General features: G+C 36.5%; 1 long non-coding RNA gene across 1 annotated transcript; it reads left to right on the top strand.

The window, feature by feature from the left end:
• Window positions 1–3,671: 3,671 nt before the first annotated feature.
• On the top strand, window positions 3,672–4,942 carry LOC128291420 (uncharacterized). Its single transcript, XR_008281194.1, has 2 exons — window positions 3,672–3,852; window positions 4,659–4,942. It is a non-coding gene; the product is annotated as an uncharacterized LOC128291420 (long non-coding RNA).
• Window positions 4,943–20,968: the final 16,026 nt, after the last annotated feature.

Raw genomic sequence — 20,968 nt, 5'->3', positions numbered from 1 at the left:
CGAGCGAGATATGGTCACTACGAGTTCCTAGTGATGCCGTTTGGGCTTACTAATGCCCTGCGGTATTTATGGATTTGATGAATCGGATCTTGGACCATATTTAGATCGGTTCGTAGTCGTGTTCATTGATGACATCTTGGTCTATTCAAGAAATGAGACCGAACATCTTTGAACACACGAGGTTAGTCTTTGCAAATTTTACGGGATAAGCAATTATATGCTAAGTTCAAGAAGTGTGAGTTCGGTTAAGAGAGGTTAGCTTCTTGGGGCATGTGGTATCTCGCATCGGGTATTCGAGTCTACCCAACAAAATTTCAGCCATACTTAACTGGAAGCCTCAGAAATATTACCGAGGTTCGAGCTTTTTGGGGCTTGCGTTATTACCGACGATTTGTAAAGGTTTCTCAATGATAGCCACGCCAATGACGGCTACTCCAAAAGGATGTTAAGTTCGAATGGGCGGAGAAATGTCGAAAAGTTTCGATCAACTGAAAACTTATTTGATGAAGCCCCAATTCTAGTGCAACCCGAATCGGCAAAGAGTTTGTCATCTATAGTGACGCCTCCTACTTGGGTTAGGTTGCGTATTGATGCAAGAAGGTCGAGTTGTGGCCTATCGTCGAGGCAATTAAAGCCACATGAGAAAAATTATCCGACCCATGATCTCGAATTGGTCGCCATCGTATTCGCCTTAAAGATATGGCGACATTACTTAGTTGGTGAGAAGTGCCATGTGTATTCGGATCACAAAAGTCTCAAATATTTGATGACTCAAAGAGACTTAAATCTGCGACAAAGACGTTGGCTCGAGCTGTTAAAGGATTATGGGCTGGTCATTGACTATCACCGGAAAGGCGAATGTGGTTGCGGATGCCTTAAGTCGTAAATCATTATTAAACTTTACGACGATGAATGTGCACTTGTCCGTTCGATCCGACAATGTGTTAGTAGCTGAATTGAAAGCCAAACCATTATTGATACATCAAATTTGTGAAGCTCAAAAAGTCGACGATGAGTTGGTTGCAAAACGGCCGAGTGTGTTCGAACAAGGAATCGAGTTTCAGATCGATAATGACGATTGTTTGAGGTTCGGGGTTGTCTGTGTGTTCCAAAGAATTGAACTTATTTCAATAATTACGAGCGAAGCCCATTGTAGCCGAATGGCAATCCACCCGGAGTACGAAGATGTACAACGATTTGAAACGCGTCGGTTTTGGTGGCATAGTATGAAGCGAGACATCTCGACTTTGTTTCGATATGTTTAATATGTCAACAAGTGAAAGCGGAACATCAAGTGCCTTCAGGATTACTTCAGCCGATCACGATACCCGAGTGGAAATGGGATCGAGTCACAATGGACTTTGTATCCGGACTGCCATTGTCGTGAGTAAGAAGGATGCGGTTTGGGTCGTGGTAGATAGATTGACTAAGTCGGCTAACTTTATCCCCGTACGTACGGATTTTTCAATGGAAAAACTAGCCGAATTGTATGCTTTCTCAGATTGTGAGATTACACGGGTGCCTATTTCCATCGTGTCGGATAGAGATCCGAGATTTACCTCGCGATTTTGGAAGAAGTTGCAAGAAGCTTTGGGTACCAAGTTGCATTTCAAGACCGCCTTTCACCCCCAAACCGATGGTCAATCCGAGCGGATAATTCAAATACTTGAGGATATGTTGAGATGTTGCATCCTCGAGTTCGATGGTTCATGGGAACGGTATTTGCCTTTGATTGAATTCGCACAACAATAGTTTTCAATCAAGTATTAAGATGGCACCCTACGAGGCTTTATGCGATCGTAAATGCCGTACACCATTGTTTTGGACCGAGCTCGGTGAAAGCAAAATTTTCGGGTGGATTTGATTAGAGATCTTGAATGAAAGTGAAAGTAATCCGTGAGAGTCGAAGATAGCCTCGATCGCCGAAGTCGTGCGCGGATCTGAAGCGTAAAGACATCGAGCATCGGTTGGGAGATAAAGTGTTTCTCAAGGTTTCGCCTTGGAAAAAGATACTTAGATTCGGTAGTAAGGGCAAGTTGAGCCCGAGGTTCATTGGGCCATATGAGATATCCGAAATGAGTCGGTCCGATTGCATATCGTTTGATTTTGCCCCGAACTCGAAAAGATTCACGATGTCTTTCATGTTTCGATGCTTGACGCTATAGATCGATCCATCGCACGTGATTAGTCCATCGAGGTTGAAATTCAAGCCAATATGAGTTATGAGGAAGAACCGATTCGTATCCTAGCACGTGAAGTGAAAGAGTTGCGAAACAAGCGGGTTCCGCTAGTGAAAGTGTTATGGCTCAAACACGGGATAGAAGAAGCTACTTGGGAAACCGAGAACTCTATCAAAGAGCGATACCCAACCCTATTTACCGGTAAGATTTTCGAGGACGAAAATTTCTTAAGTGGGGGAGAGTTGTGACAGCCCAAAATTGACCCTAGTCAGAACGTGGTTTCGGGACCACAAAATCGAGGCATAAAAATAATTTAAAATTTATTTTGATGCCTATAATATGTGTGTATTCATGTGTGACATTTTGATGTTTTGATTTAGAGTTATAAAGGTAAATTTCACTAGAAAGGACCTAGTAGTAAACTTTGAAAGTATGATGGGAAGATGTGTGATGACTAGTTGATCATGTATGCAAAATAAAGGATTTGCATGTCAAATTTCCCCAAAGGAAGCTTAGTGGCCGGCCATGACATGGTTTATGGGCAAAGAAAACATGTTGAAACATGTTTTGTTAATGGATGATGAGAGAAATGATTAATAATTAAGATGTGGGAAGAGAAACAAAAAAAATGTGTGTGAGTGTAGCATCCCCCATTGCCGTGTAGGTAAGAAAGAAAAACAAAAAAATTGTTCATCTTTTCCCTCCTTCCTTTGGCTGAAATTTCTAAGAGGAAGAAGAGATTTTGCTTCATTTTCTTTGTTTAGAAGAGATCTAGAAGGAGATTTGGCTAAACTTGCATCAAGATTAAGGTATGTATGAGGTTGTGTCATGAGATTCATGCATGTTTTAGTTGCTAACTTGATGTTCATGTTAGCCATGGTTCAAATCCTTGTTATGCCATGGAAATGGTATTTGGCCAAAGTTGATATTGTGTTAAAGCCATTGCATGCTAAAAGTGAAGCTTGTTGATGATGCATGTAATGATGGATTGACTACTCTTGAAATTTCTTTTTAGTATTCTTGAGTAGGGCATTGAGTCCTTTGTTTAACCATGTCCGAAGTTGAAAGGGGCATGATTGTGATGTATTCGGCCATGATGCATTCATGAGCATGGTTTATGCTTCTTGCATGTTAGTTAAAATTTGTGTTTTGGATGGTTATGGACACCTTGAAATTCGGCCTTGCACCTATATGTGTATATATGTTTGCACATGATATTTTGATTATGAAGAAAGTGAAAAATATGTTTGTTTAAAGAAGAAATTTGTTGAAGAATGTTGTGAAATTTGCATGTACATTCGGCCTAGTACATGTATAGTGTGAAAAAAAAACCTTGAAATTATTTTTGATTTTGTGTATTTATGACCATGTATAATCGGCCACATGGGTAATTTGAGCACTTGATGTTATGTTAAAATTCTTGAGCTTAAATATATGGATGTATGTATATGTGGCCATATAATGGCATTTTGGTTCAAAGGTTGAATGATAAATTATAATAAAGTGAGATGATATGAGATGCCGAATGTGATTGACTAGTAAACATTATTGATAGAAATATTGAATACTTCTACTTGTATTCGTTAAGCTCAAGAGCAAAAGGGAGCTAAATCCGATAAAGGGAAGGAAAAAGTGATCGAATAGCCGTTGAAGCCGTTCGACAACATCCGAGGTAAGTCCTCAAGAAATGACCCTACTCGAATTATGTGAAATGAAATATGGATGTGTAATGATTATTGATTTATGTGTGTATGAGTATTTGAATGATACGGGCTAAGTCCCAAGGCGATTATGCTAGTGATATGTTTGTGTTTGAGCCTTAGTAACGAAAATCAAACATGGATGTGTAATGATTATTGATGTATGTGTGTGCATGAGCAATTGAATGATATCCGGCTAAGTCCCAAGACATTTATGCTAGTAATTATATCGGGTTAAGACCGAAGGCAATTGTGCTAGCGACTACATCCGGCTAAGACCGAAGGCATTCGTGCAAGTTGTTAAATCCGGGCTAAGACCAAAGGCATTTGTGCAAGTCGTTCTATCCGGGCTAAGACCAAGGCATTTGTGCAAGTCGTTCTATCGGGCTAAGACCGAAGGCATTCGTGCATGTGGTTATATCCGGTTGTATTCGAAGAAGCTTGGGCTGGAGGTGGCGTTGGTTGCTGTAATAAATTTAATTAGTACGCTCGAAAAGCCCAAAGGATAAGGTATGTTTATATGTGCATTGGAAAAGTCGATATGTTTGAGTAACATTCGCTCAATCGACTAACGAGTTTTCAGCTATTGAATTGGTTGATATCTTGTGAAAGTATATAATGATGAAGTGTGAAGTAAGTATGATTATGTGAATGTGTATTAATGAAATGATTCATTTGGCTATGTGAATGTAATGCTTTAGTTAAAGCTGATTGTATTGCTTGAGACTTACTAAGCATAAAAATGCTTACCCCGTTGCTTTGGCTCTCTGTCTTATAGATTTTGCTCGTTAGCGATCGGATTCGGGATCATTAAAGTCGAAGTCATCTACACTATCAAAGCCTCCATTTTGGTATAATTTTGGTTGAACTTTGAAATGGCATGTATAGGACTACCCTATTGTTGAAGGTCATGTACCTTTCGGTTTTGTGTAAACTTGGATAGCCATGCGAAAATGGCTTATATACGTTTTTGGTATGATACTATAATCGTTGTATGTTGATCATTATGGGGTATGGAATTGTTTTGAGAAGATTAGCCATTGGAATGGTTAATCATGATCACACTTTGTGCTATGTATACAAAGAGGGGCAATTGAATCGTGGAAATCATGAAATAGGTAAAGGTTACCTTGAAAACAGATGTTGGCAGCAGCAGTGGTGTGGTTTTTGAAAAATCACCAAAATTTGTAGGAATGGTTTTAAATAGTGAATAAGTTATGTAAATGAACCTTGATGAGTCTACTTTCATATGGAAGAAACGAAACGGTCATAGGAGTTACTTGTTAAGAGATATTAAAGTTATCGTGAGACAGGGCCAGAACAGTTTCTGGGTCCCCTGTCGCGACTTTAAAAATTTACTATAAATTATCCAGAAAGAATTATAAGTCATGCCTTATATTTGAAGATTCGATTTTGAGTCTAGTTTCATTAGAAACAAACAGCACCAGTATTAAAGCCCTGTACAGAGAGATATTCAAGTTGTAACACACGAAGGTCAGAGCAGTTTATCCCTGTAACATGGGTGACTTTAACTAATAAACTGTACCAATTGGCCTGACCAAAAATTCTAGAAATAAATCAATGGAAGGATGTATGAGTCTAAATTCAGGGAAAATTTACGGAATCAGTTTCCGAGTTTTGAAACTCGAGATATGATTTTTAAGGCGACAGTTACGCAGTTTTCCAGCCTGTCTGGAAATACCAAATTGGTCGGTGCTTTAAGAGGACTTGGCTCGTTAACCCCTCGCGTCCGACACCGGCGATGGTCTCGGGTTCGGGGTGTTACACAACATCTTTCTTCTTCAGAGTCAGAGGTAACCAGGTTACGGAATCCATCGTAATTCTATCCCATTTCCACTTGGGAATCATCACAGGCTGACCACCAATACAATTTTTTTCAAATCATTGTCCATCTTCGTACTTCCTAGATGAACAGATAGACAACCATTGTGTGCCTCATGAAGAATTTTCTGAATAATCTCGGTATCTCTCGGTACACAAATCCTACCTCGGAATAGCAAACAATCATTGGCCTCGATTTGAGAATCTGAATCACTAGATGATTCGCACTAAACTCTCTTAGCTTGAAGTTCTGTATCACATTTCTGAGCTTCGTAAATTTGCTGAAGAAATACTGGTCTAGCTCTTAACTCAGCTAGAATTGAACCACCATCAGATAAATTCAATCGCGTTTTTATTGCTCTCAAAGTAAATAAAGATTTCCTACTTAAAGCACCGGCAACTACATTCACCTTTCCTGGATGATAATTGATTACCAACTCATAGTCTTTCAACAACTCGAGCCATCTCTGTTGTCGTAAATTCAAATCCTTCTGACTCATCAAATATTTCAAACTCTTGTGGTTGGTAACGATATGTCACTTGTCACCGAATAAATGATGTTGCCAAATCTTTAAAGCAAACACAATGGCAGCCAATTCCAATTCGTGTGTCAGATAATTCTTTTCATGCAGTTTCAACTGTCTCGAGGCATAAGCTATCACTTTGCCCTCTTGCATCAACACACATCTAAGACCGTTCAGTGACACGTCACTGAAAATTACAAACTCTTTTCCTGATTCAGGTTGTACTAAAACCGATGCCTCAGTCAAAAATGCTTTCAATTGTTCAAAACTCTTTTGGCATTTCTCTGACCACTCGAACTTAACAATTTTTTGTAACAATCTTGTCATAGGTGTTGCGATCATCGAAAATCCTTTGACAAATCATCGATAATACCCGGCTAAGCCCAAAAAATTTTTAACCTCAGATACATTTCTCGGTGGCTTCCAATTAAAAATTCTCAAAATCTTACTCAGACCTACCCTTATACCTTCCGCGGAGACTATATATCCCAAAAATCTGACTTCATGGAGCAAAAACTCGCTTTTGCTAAATTTAGCAAACAACTTCCTATCTCTCAAAGTCTGCAACACAATTCTTAAATGTTCGACATGCTCAGATTCATCTCGCGAATAAATCAAAATGTCATCAATAAATACAACCACAAACTTGTCTAAATACGGTCGGAAGATTCGATTCATCAAATCCATAAAAACGGTAGAAGCATTAGTTAATCCAAAAAGCATAACAAGAAATTCATAATGCCCGTTGTAACACCCTAATTTTGGGCCTCGTAAGCCCATATAAGGGACATTTTGAATATGAATGAATATTTTTAATTTGAACGAAATTTTTATGGCCTGATTTTACTTAGTTGTGTACGTTTAAGTCCGGTAATGCCTCGTACCCTGTCCTAACCTCAGACTCGAGTATAGGGTGTTACATTTAGTGGTATCAAAGCTATGGTTTAGTCAGTTCTTGGACTAACCTAACATGTGTGAAGGTTTAGCTATACATGCCACAGATTTGTGATAGTGTGATGTCTCCCGACACGAATGAGAACCGTCTTGTTTAGACAAATGTACTCTCCAATCGAGCTACACCCGACCATGTTGATAGTGGTATTAAGGTAATTGAGTAAAGTGCAATTATGATGAGTTAAAACTCGGAAAGGTACGAATAAGAATTCATGATATATATATGTATGTACATATATGAGACATGATAAACATGAAATAGAATGTGTAAGCGGCATAATGAGCTAATCTACGATTGATCGATAAATCCATGATGTATAAGACTGATTTGCTTGAGTGAATGCATGTGTTCAGGTAACTTACCAAAAATATTGGTGAAATGAATGTACATGTATACTTATTTGAATAATTATGATTGGCAAACTCGTATAGTTTAAGTAAATGTGTTAAATCGATTGGATTGATTTATATGATTGTAATGATATGTATATGATGATGTCTAAGATGAAAGTTTCGATTGTGATACATTTATTCATATTTGTTGGCCCTCACATGATGTTATGTGTTTGATATGTTTGATTAAGTGAATGTGATGAGAAAAGACATTATGTTTGATTAAGTGAATGTGATGAGAAAAGACATTCGAAATTCATAAAATGTATGCATAAGTGAACTTGATTAAATAAGATGAGTGGAAAATCTGTGAAATACAAATGTGAACGATAGTTTTCCAGAAATGAATGATATAAGTTACTTTGATGATGAAAGTTGTGTCATATGTATATGTGTATAAGAGACGAGTTAGGGACCTTACGACCTCAACCATCCCCCTTACCAGAGTTGCGTTTTGAAATGGAATTTTGTGAGAAATGTATTGAGTAAACTCACAAGTGTGAAACTAAAGAGTTTAGTGATAGAATAGCTATGAATATGATCAAAGATTGAGAACAGGCTGATAAGTGAAGCCAAAATTATAAGGTATCAAATCGACCCGAAAAATTTTATGATTCACGCAATATCACAGTTGGTGAAGAAGTTAACTTCAGTAAATCGATCTATTCTGATATGATGTCGAGAAACGTATTAATCAAAATTTCTTTAAAACTGATCTCCTTTAGTGAGAAGAATAAAATGAAATTTGTGATGGCTGAACAAATTATAACAGTCTCTTCTGAGGTGTTCTATGTGCTTATTTGTTCTTAGAAATATTCCTATGGCTATTGATCATTTGATGAAATTCTTGTTATGTGGGGATGTTTTCTAATCGTGATATTAGACGAAAATATTGTCAGTATGACTAGTTTATAATCTATGTTGCTTTATTTCCCTCTGGCATTCTAATACATTTCGTTTATTTCGAATGGATGGGAAAATGTGTATGAAGCTATGATTCTGTTTCTTCTAAATATTGTTTTATTTGATTTATATATGGGAATGTCCATTGTTATTGTTACATCTAATCCCAGTGGGTCTGAATGATGTTTTACTAGACTTGTTTTCTCTGGGGATTATCAAAATCTTTTGTACTTTCTTATGAGCTATGTTTTCGATATTTTGATATAGTATCGCATCTTAGATTTCTTTATTTTGGAATTTTCCAACTTGGATTTCTTCCTCTTGGTTTTCATGTCGTCTTTATTTCATGAATTGTCAATCTTGGCTCATGTCTAAAGTGTGTTCTTTGGCTTATGATGACTATGTTGACTATGATTTTGCTTTTGGTTTGATTATTGGTAATGTGGTGACCTTAGTATTTGGATTTCTCAAATTTTTGTGTAAAGATTTGACATTGGCAAAGACTTCTTGATCTCAGTAATGTGTTGCTGAATGAATTGTGAAGTGTTTTAAGACCATAAGGCAACGTGATAGCTTAAAGTATCTAATTTTATAGAAAGATCTGAGTTTGATATAGTGAAGATGACTTGGGTATTAAAAGAGATGAGATAGTATCGAATGACCTTTGAGGATGCAAATTGTGATTATAAGTGTAATATCCTGAATTATGGCTTAATCAGAATAGTGGTTTCGTGACCACAAATCCGAGATAGAAATAATTATTTTATAATTATTTTGATGATTATGATATGATTACATGATTGTGTGAAAATTTCGTGATGAAATTCTATGCCTAAAGTGCTTAAATTGAAAGTAGGGACTAAATCGAATAAGTTACAAAACTTGCATTCTAGAAGTTTTTAGTATGAAATTGTTTTGGAATATTAATGAGGAGGTCTTAAATAGCAATTTGACCAATTTTAAGTTCATGGACAAAATTAGGACATGGAAGGAATTTTGAAAAGTTTAGTAGTAAGGGTATTTTGGTCATTTAGTTATTAAAATGAATTAAAACAAAATTAAAAGCCAATTTTGTCCATCTTCTTCATTAGGCCGAAATTTCAAGGGTTCTCCATAGCTAGGGTTTGTTTCAAGCTTCCAAGCTCCATAGTAAGTGATTCCAAGCCCGCTTTTAATGTTCTTTACGTTTTTGGAATCCGGTAGCTCGATTAAGCTTATGTTAGCAATAATTCAACCTAGGGTTTATATTTGGAAAAATACCCATAGGTGAAATTTGTGTATTTTGATGTTTTATGATAGAATATGAGGTTTTAAATTATGTTAGACAACTTGTGCTACTCGGTTTTGAGTGAAAGCGAGTAAAAGGGCTTAATCGGTAAAAATACCTAATAGTCACAAGTATATGTTAGAGAGAAATTTGATGTTACCATAGAAGGAAAAGTGATCAGCATGTTATAAAACATAAGAATAAGGAATAAAGTTTAATTCCAGAGCCTAGGGGCAAAAGTGTAATTATGCAAAAGTTTAGGGCAAAAGTGTAATTTTTCCAAAGTTCGTATTAAATGCTGTTTTGATGAATGTATGTATTAAATAAGATTAATTTGGCATTATAGATCAAGAGAAACGAGATTCAAGTCGCGATCGAGGAAAAGAAAAGATTGTGGACTAAATTGCAAAATCTTTATATTTTGGTACCAAGGTAAGTTCATGTGTAAATAATGTAGCATAATTGTTATTTTAAGTTATTGATGTTAATTATATGATACGCTGATTTTTAATCGTGAAATATTATGCTTTGTGGTTAATGTTGAGTAATATGCAAATTATGTTTACTACTTGATAAATATGAATTGCTACCAAGTATCGGTTAGATATTCCATGGAAGACGACAAATATGAGATCGAGGGAAAAAGCCCGTTTGAACCTTAGGAATAGATTAGGATACAAGTGACATGTCACTAGGATGGTTGAGCATCCGAACTCGTTGAGTTGAGTCCGAGTTCACCTATGGATGCGAATGTCCGAACTCGTTGAGTTGAGTCCGAGTTCGTGAGATGTAACTAGGCATCCGAACTCGTTGAGTTGAGTCCGAGTTCACTTATGGATGTGACTGCCCGAGCTCGTTGAGTTGAGTCCGAGTTCACTTAGGGGCGGGTTACATGATTTCTTGATTACATATGAGGCACTTATGTGCAAATTATCCGTGTATCCGAGTTGTATTCCGATGTGTTCAACGGGTGAAATTTCTAGTGAAATGGAAGAACACTTAAGATGCAAGTGACGTTTTGGTAAGTGTTGTGAAATGGACACTTTGGACAGGTATGTTCTTAGCCCTCGGGTTGAAAATAGATACAACAACGATAAGGTGGTAAGATGATGAATGATGTTTAGAAATGTGATATATGTTTTGGTGATACCATGCTAAAGTTGTTTGGTATATTTGTATTGTTATGTTACTTGTTATTTACATATGAACTTATTAAGCATTTATGCTTACTCCCTCCTCTTTATTTATTGTAGTTTTGAACAAGCCATTTCGGGGAATCGGGACGGTCAAGGTTCGATCACACTATCCAAAGGACTTTCATCGGGTAAATGGCTTGTAAAACTTAAGTATGGCATGTATAGCAATATATTTATTTTGTGTAAATAATTTTATGATATGGCCATGATTGGTTGAGAAAATGTTTGATATTGATAAGTCATGGTGATGGTTAAATTTAGATCATGTTTGATATCATGGAAGTTTAATAGGTTATCTAGTTCATAACAACTCATGAAAAGATGAAATTTGCCTTAAAATAGAATATTGCTGCAGCAATGACATGAATTTGAAAAATCACTGAAAATAGTATAAATGGAATTAAATGATGAGCAGGTTATGAAATTGAAGCTTAATGAGTGTATTTTCATATGGATAAAAAAAACAGGCATATAAATTATACTTTATGAGATATTTGAAACCTTGTGAAACAGGGCCAGAGTGATTTCTGGATCCTCTGTTCTGACTTTAAAAATTCATAATAAATTGTAAAAAAATAATTAGAAGTCATTCTTTATATTTACAGATTCCTTATCGAGTATAGTTTTAAGAGAAACAAACCTAGTAGTCATTGAAATTCTGTATAGAGAGATATCTGATTTGTAATACACAGATGTCAGAGCAGTCAAACCCTGAAACAGGGGAGACTTTAACTAATAAACTGTACTAATTGGCCCAACAAAAAATTCTAGAAAGAAATTAGTAAATAGATATATGAGTCTAGATTTAGGAAAAATTTACGGATCTTGATTTCGAGTTTCATAACTCGAGATATGATTTTTCTTGTAACTGTGACGCGAGTAGCTAGAAAGCTGTGAATGTAGAAACAAAAGATTTGAAGTTCTTAATTTGATAAATTATGTTCGGTAACTCCTCAAGCTCGACTCCGGTGACGATTTCGGGCGTGGGGGTGTTACAATAAGTGTTTGGATAGAAAAATCCACAGAGATTCTGCAAGAAAACTCACGGAAATAGTGTGTTAGTGATCGAGTTTGGAACTCAATATTTCTGATCTTTGTGTATGAGTAATTGAAATGTTAATGTGGTTAAAGCCGAATAACAGGTTTTACCAGAACTACCTCCATCAGTATTGATATTAGAATATAAATAAGAAAGGGATCATTCTCGAGGCCATACCAGGAATTTCCCCTGTCTTGTAAAGAGGAAAAAAACTGCTATGTGGTTTGTTGATTAAATGTTTAATGAGATCTGTAAAATTTTTCCGGTATGTACGGAAAAATTTCTCTGATCAGATTAATAGGATTTCGTGTCTCTATGATTGTTGGAATTCTTGGAGTGCTAAGTCATCATTAATCGAATTGAAATCCAGGGTTTTATATCATGATTTCTTGAGGAAGCTAAAAGAGACTTTGAAATTTAAGAGTAACTGAGAGTTGAGTCCGCAGGCTATCTGGCCATATTAAATTATAGAGAGTATAAGGCCGATATGAACTGGTTAGTTTCACTATTTGAATTCGAAAAGATTCAAGTACATGTGTATACGTGTTATGATGACATGGATCTAACCTTTCATGTGTATGAACTCTTCAATAGAAGCGAGATTCAGTGATGTGTTGTATAGTGAAAGAATCACTCATCATTCGAATATGAGAAAATAAAGAGATAAGTATTGAAAGTATAGCCGAGTGAGAGTTCTGTGACAATGATTATGAGAAGAGAAGTTTTTGTGAAAACCAAACCATTTTTCTAGATAGATTTTCGGGGACAAAAATTCCTAAGTGGGGAGCATTGTAACACCCTGATTTTGGGTCTCGTAAGACCATATAAGGGAATGAATGTTTTTAATTTGAACAAAATTTTTATGGCCCGATTTTACATAGTTGTGTATTTTTAAGTCCGGTAATGCCTCGTACTCTGTCTCGGCCTCGGACTCGAGTAAGGGGTGTTACACCCATACCTCGTTTTGAATGCGGTTTTTGACATATCTAAGTCTTTAACTCTCAGTTGATAGTAGCCGGATCTCAAATCTATTTCTGAAAACACTGTTGCCCTTTTAACTGATCAAACAAATCGTCAATCCTCTGTAAGGGATACTTGTTCTTTATTGTAACCTTGTTAAGTTGACGATAATCGATAAAAATTCTCATGGATCTGTCTTTCTTCTTGACGAATAATACTGGTGCATCTCTGGGAGAAAAACTCGGTCTCGCAAAAGCCTTATCTGTCAATTCTTGGAACTGAGACTTCAATTCCTTCAATTCAGTTAGAGCCATTCTATACGGAGCTATTGATATTGATGCAATACCCGGTACCAAATCAATGGCAAACTCCACCTCTCTAACCGGTGGTAACCCTGGTAACTCTTCTTGAAACACATCCGGATATTCACAAACTACCGATATTAATTCGATCTTCAATTCAGACACTTTTGTATTCAATACATACGCAAGAAATTCTTTACAACCCTTTATTACATATCTTTGAGCCAAGATCGACGAAATCAAAATTGGCAATTCACCCGACTCATCTGATTCAACCCGAAGAATTTCATTGTTTTGACATTTCCATTCAATAATCTTTCGTCTACAATTCACTACTACATCATTTAGAGTCATCCAATCCATTCCAAGAATCACATCAAACTCATCAAATGAAAAAAGTATTAAGTCAACCAGAAAACAGTGACCCCGAATCAATAAAGGACATCTCTTGTAAACTTTATCAATTAAGACATATTTACCTAAAGGGTTTGTAACACCCCTATCCCGTAACTGTCGCTGGAATAGGAAAGGAGAGTCACCGGACAGACAGAGTATTTCAGAGTAACATAAATTCACAGATATCATATAATATCAATGCATAAATATTCATCCACAATTCATCCATTAAGATGGTCTACGAGACCTAAAACGTACATTTAGGGAAGGTCAGAACTCAACCGAACCCATTCAGAAATTTTAGAACTTAATCAATATTTTCACGGGCACAAGACACGCCCATGTGGTCCAACCTTGCCAAAAAGAGGTCCTATACTGACTTTTTAACACGGCCAACAGACATGGCCGTGTGCCATAATCGTGTAAAATTTAGCTAGCTACTGACTTTCTCACACGGCCACAAGGCACGCTTGTGTTCCCTAGCCGGTGGCACAATGCAGGCTTGGTTTAAGCCAATTTGCCACCCCATATGGTTCCAATCCTACAAACATTAATATGCAACATGTATACCAACATTTCCAACCAATTCATTGCTCAAATATGACCAAAACACATTAGAACATAGCACATTAAGACATACACCAAAACAATACACAAATATATCATTTGCTAGCCAATTTAAATGGCATAACTTGCACATACATATCAACTAATCCATTCTAGCTTATACATGCCATACATAATTATGTACATTTCTGAAAGTACCAAAAAGAGTTTGATGGTGTGATGACAATCCCCGACTATTCCCGAGCCTTCAGTAGCTACGATAACTGTAAAACAGACAGTAAGCACACAAAGTAAGCTACAAAGAGCTTAGTAAGCCAAACACAATTGGTTTAATTACATGAAGCATATATATGTAGTTCAAAACAACAATAAGAATTCATAGCCATTTCTCAAAGTTGTTCATAAACTTAACCATGCTCATTTGCTTGTAAGCATATCATATTCATTTCCATGATTTCCAAACCTACTTCGCAGAAACAGAGTCTTTCATATTCAGAAATTAAGTACGATATGAACGTACCTGTAGGAATTATACATTTCATATCTCATACTTTATCATTGGACAATCCAGAAACGGAATAAATATTCACAGACAAGTACAATGCCAACATCCTAGACGTGGTCTTAAATGTAATTCAGTATCAATGCCTCTGTCCCAGACAGGGTCTTATACAAAAACAGATATGATACCGATGTCCCAAACATGGTCTTACACGTAAATTTCAAATCGATGCCAGTGTCCCAGACACGGTCTTATACTATAATCTAGATCAATACCAATGTTCTTTTATCAGCCTCTCAAGACCGTCCAATACAGATAACAATTTATAATCATAGAATTTAATCAACTTAACACATAAGTCTAGTTTGACTTATATCGTACGAATTTCGGACGAAAATGAGTCGACTATTCGACTACATTGGACTTCCCTTAATCTAAGTCCGATTTTCTTTGTTCTTGATCTAATACAATACAAATTCAACCATTTAATCATTCATTTCATTCAAGTTAATCCATATACACATATTTAGGGCACTTTACATTTTAGCCCTTACATTTTCACACTTTGACAATATAGTCCATTTTTCACAAAATCACCAATATGTAAAATTTCTTTGCAACAAGGGCTAGCTGGATTTTCATGGCTTCTATGTAAGCCCATACAACATGTTAAATTCACAAATTAGTCCTTCAAAACTTCATTTTCACAAATTAGCCCAAATAGCTCATTTCATCAAAAATTCAAAAACAAAACATGATAATCTAACATATATATTTCATAATCCATATAAGAGCACTACAAAGCTCATATAATCATCAATGGAACATTTTATAATCTTCAACAAAAACAGAAATTTAGACATGGGTTTTGAAGAACACAAAGCAACGATTACAGAAACGTAGAAATTATCAAAAATCGAGCAAAAACACATACCTAATTGATGCTTGCAAGTGTCGAAACCCTAAAGCTCTATTCCTTCCTATTTTCTTTTGATTTTCGGCAAGAATGCATAAAGAAATGGCTTATTTCATACACTTAATTTACTTTATTTCATTTAATACACCATTTACCATTTTGCCCTTCATTAATAAATCATTAAAACTTACCTAACATGTCCATAATTGTCCACCATTAACATAAATGGTAAATTTGACATGCAAGGACCCATATTTTAAAAGCCAAGCCAAATAGGTGCTTTAACATCTAGCACTCAACTTTTACACTTTATGCGATTTAATCCTTTTTCATAATTAAGCATAGAAACAGACAAATTAAATCACATAAATTTCACAGATGCAAATTCTCATATCATAGACACAGAAAAAATATTAACATATTTTTCAGACTCGAATTTGTGGTCCTGAAACCACTATTCTGACTAGGGTCAAAACCGAGCTGTTACAGGGTTCGACACCTTAATCACAAACTCAATAGACTCATCAGGAAAATTCTTACTAGATGCCAAATTCATGCAAATATAGGAATGAGTCGATCCGGGATCAATTAATGCAACTACATTAGTATCATAAAGAGAAAATGTGCCAATAATCACATTAGGGGAGGACGCATCCTCGCGAGCACGGATGGCATAAGCTCTCACAGGTGCTCTAGCTTCTGATCTCACAGCTAAATCTTTGGATACACCTCCGCTATTGGTCCCATTTCCCGTATTTCTCACTGGCCTTCCTCTAGCAACAGTATTACTTAACCTTGCATTCTAAAAATTATCTTTTTCAACCATTTCTAAGAATCCCGAATGAAGTGATCTTGGGAGCCACATCTAAAGCAAGCCCGGTTATTCATCCTACACTCACTGGGATGTCACTACCACAATGTTGGCATTTAGGCTTATTAGACCTAGTGTTACCAATGCTCGTTATGGATGTATTTTGGGCCTTAGCGCCCAAATTTTGCTTCTAAAATCTCTGTTAGGATACCCAGCTGAAGCATTCGAACGAGTATGCATATCCCTTGATTTCTTTGACAAGGATTGAAATGTCTTATTCATCGGCCTCTTTCTTGAGTCCCTAGCCTCAAACTCAACTTTTCTCTTTTCTTTGCTCAACCCTTCGGCTTTAGAGGCTCGTTCAACTAGTACAACAAATTCTTTCAGCTCTAAAATCCCAATTAACAGTCAGATGTCCTTATTCAATCCATCTTCAAATCTCTTACACATGATAGCCTCTGTTGAAACACATTCCCGAGCATATAAAAAACTCTCGCTTGTATTCGGTCAGAGTTATTCGACCTTGTTTCAGCTCCAAGAACTCTTTACGTTTCTAATCAATAAACCGTTCGCTGATATATTTTTTTCTGAGCTTCTCTTGGAAGAAATCCCAAGTAACTCTTTCCCTTGGTACTACCTATACTAATGTGTTCCACCAATGATATACCGAATCCCTCAGGAGTGATATAAGACATTTCAAGCACTCATTCAGTGTGTAAGAGAGCTCATCAAATACCCGGATAGAGTTTTCAAGCCAGAATTCTACCCTCTCGGGATCATCATCGAAATTTTCTCTAAATTCTTTAGCCCCTTACTTTCGAATCTTATTGACTGGAGACTTGTTCAGTCTTACCAATTTCGCTCCTTGGGAAGCTACAAGAATCGGTTGGGGGTTAGGTGGGGGTGGAGGATGTTGGGCAGCTGGATTTGTTCGAACAAAGTAACTCATTCAATCTTTGGAAGAAGGCTTCCCTAGCCTCTCCTCCTTGACTAATCATTACAGGTCTACTTTCAGACGGCGTGGTCCCTTGGGCGGGAGTCAGCGCATTACTCTCAACGTCATCAGCCACTTCTCTGTCAGATCCATTTATTATGTGAAAACACAGTTCAAATTGTCAAGAGTCGTCACACTATCAAAATTTATATATGGCATGTATAGCTAGACTCTTACACACACTACGGTAGTTTGAGATTGACTAAACCATAGCTCTGATACCACTAAATGTAATACCCCTTACCTGTATTTGACATCAGAACAGAGTAAGAGGCATTACCGGACTTATCACACAAACAATTATACAATTTTGAGTCATAAATTTACGTCCAAATTAAAATCATTCACATTCAATCATAAAGTCCTTTGCACGAGCCTACGAGGCTTCAAACATGATTTGGAAGTGGTCTGGGACTAAACCAACATTTAGGAAATTTTTACAAAACTTAAAAAAAAATTGTGCCCTAAACAGGGGTCACACACTCGTGTGGTTTGGGACATGCCCGTGTGGCAAAGCTGTGTGGCTACACATACCCGTGTCTCGACCCCGTGTAACTCACTGATTTGTAACCCATGAACAAATTGTGGTCACATGGCCAATTCACACGCCTATGTGTTAGGCCGTATGGAAAATTAATTTCCACAAAATAGGTGTAGACTTCACACGGCCAGGGCTCACGCCCGTGTTCGAGGTCGTGCCGTCCACACGCTGAGACACACACTTGTGTGCTCAATTCTGAGCATTCTATTTCTCATAATTAAGGTGCAGGGGACACATGGCCGGATCACACGCCCATGGGCAGACCGTGTGTCACACACGGCCTAGACACACAGCCGTTTGTCTACCCGTGTGGACAAAATAAAGGCTTTTTACCAAGACATTTGTCACCCTTATTTACACATTCACTTACACCAATTCAAAGGTACAAAATATGGCATACTTAGGCAACCAAACATCCACAATCATGGCTAAATCATATCAATACAATACCATCCACTATCATAGTCACAACATTTATCATGTCCCAAATTAACCATGCTCATTTTACATATACAAGGTATCATTAAACTACTTTCATAACACCTATTTATGTATAAGATTATCATCTTACCAATAAAGCACACTTCCAAACATTTCACATTCATTCTAAAAATCACACTCCATCATACACCAAGCATTCCATGACCGTAACACCAATGACATTGGTACATATACATAAATAAATGGACTTACAATCATTTTAGTCAAAATAAGCCAATTACATGGCTAAATATCGAATCAACTTAAACAAATATGAGCTAATACATTTGGCCAACTCAAATGACACATATAACAAAATGACCAGGTCCCTATAGATGCCATACATTTAAAATGCTAAGACCATTGATACCCAAAACGAAAGTTTGATTGTGTGATCCGAATCTCTGATGATCTCCGATTCTGAGTTAGCTTGGCGACACTAGAAAAACATGGAAAATAAACGGAGTAAGCTTTATAGCTTAATAAGCTCGTATGCAGAAATAAACAACCTTACCATACGTGTAACATTCAAATAATATAACATAATTAAATGTAAATTTACCATCGTCTCATAATCATATCTCATTCCATCACAAAACTTACCTCATATTCATCATTTCAAGCATTTAATAGATATGAGCTTCAAGTACATACCTGTACCATCTCAAAATGAATTTACACATAATTTTATCTTTGACATACCCGTGATCCACTCAGAATAAAAATGTCAGATACTTGAGAAATTTGCACACTAAGTACCACACATGTAGCTAAAGAGTCTTATATCACATAGTTGCTCGCTTTCGAGCTATCAACAAGCCTGCTCACATAAGTTGTCAGTCAAGACGTAGCTACGTGATGCGGCTCACACAAGCTGTCAAGTATCCGCAACATGTGCCAGTATACTCAGCACCAGTAGGACGTATAAGACTAGCACTCGGATTACATAATCTCATAACACATAACTACCCTAGTGACATGTCACTCTATCCTACCCTATTCCTATGGTTCAAACGGGATTTCTTGCTTGTCGATTTGTCTTCAGACTCGTCTATAGGATTAATCTCATTCACAATTATCAAACATACAATTCATGCAATAATAAAGCAATAAAATACAATCATATTAAAGCTTATTTTTAACATACGAACTTACCTCGGTACAAAATGGATAATTGTTTGATTTAGTCCACAACCTTGTTCTTTCCTCGGTCTAGGTCAGAACCTCGTCTTTCTTCATCTATAATATCAAATGTAACTCATTCAATTATCACATTATTCATTTTAATCCCAAGAACACCTTATAGAAAGTTACATTTTTACCACTAACTTTTTAACTTTTTACATTTTAATCCCTATGCTCGTAAAATGATTTCCATTCGATTTCTTCATTACCCAAGCCTAGCCGAATATTAATAGTACTCATAATTGCCCACATTTTTCATTTATTCATATCTTTACACATATTTTACAACTTTTACAAATAGGTCCCTATTTGACATTTTCATCAAAAATCACTTGGTAAATGTTGTTTACCTAATATCAAACATACATTTTCTACCATTAAACATCAAAATACTCAAATATTCAACATGGGTAAAATTATATACCTTGATTTTCTTTCAAATTAGTCCTTGAAATAGCTAGATTAGGTTGAGACAACTTCAAAAACATACAAATCATTAAAAACGGGGCAAGAATAGACTTACAATCGAGCTTGGAAGCTTGGCCAAAACCCTAGCTATGGTGACTCTTTAAATTTGGCACAAGGGGACTAAATTGGAAAAGATGACATCTTTTTATTTTTTTTATTTTTCTTTATTTACCATTTTACCAAAATGCCTTTAATGCCAAACTTTGAAATTTTACCTAACCATGTCCACTTTTTTCCATCATATTATATAATGGTCTAATTACCATTTAAGGACCTTAAATTTAAGAATTTCATAGCAATTAGACACCTCTAGCTTCTAGAACACATATTTTGTACTTATTGCAATTTAGTCATGATAAACCATAATTTATACATATTTTTATCCCATGCCTAGCACATTTATAGATGGTTTCTCCTTAGATTTGGTGAATTCGATGCTCCTAATTCTTTAATTTCATGTTTTATACTTAGGTGAGCATAGGAGAGTAAAAAGAGCGAAAAACATGCCAAAAATAGAGAAAATGGACCCATATGGGGAATCAACACAGCCGTGTCCATTTGGCAAGATCGATGCATGACTTACATGGGTAGACTACACGCTCGAGCCTATTTAATAGCCTTGACCACGGGCTGGAGCAATCGCACATGGGCGTGTCACACGGGCGTGGCCCTGTCGATCTGAAGTGTAGTCCTATTTAGAAAAGACTACTTTTGAGGGCTCTTAGGCATTCTAAAGCCTATTTAAACACCTGAGGAGGCACTTAGAACACACACAGGGAGTAAGAGGCAAGGAATTACTCGAGGGAAGCCGATTGATCCACCTCAGAAGCCGGATTCATCGTCAAGAC

Source organism: Gossypium arboreum, chromosome 4 (genome assembly GCF_025698485.1).
Source record: "Gossypium arboreum isolate Shixiya-1 chromosome 4, ASM2569848v2, whole genome shotgun sequence".
Lineage (NCBI taxonomy): Eukaryota > Viridiplantae > Streptophyta > Magnoliopsida > Malvales > Malvaceae > Gossypium > Gossypium arboreum.
Note: the sequence above shows the minus strand (reverse complement) of the source record. Positions and strands in the feature narration are given on the sequence as shown.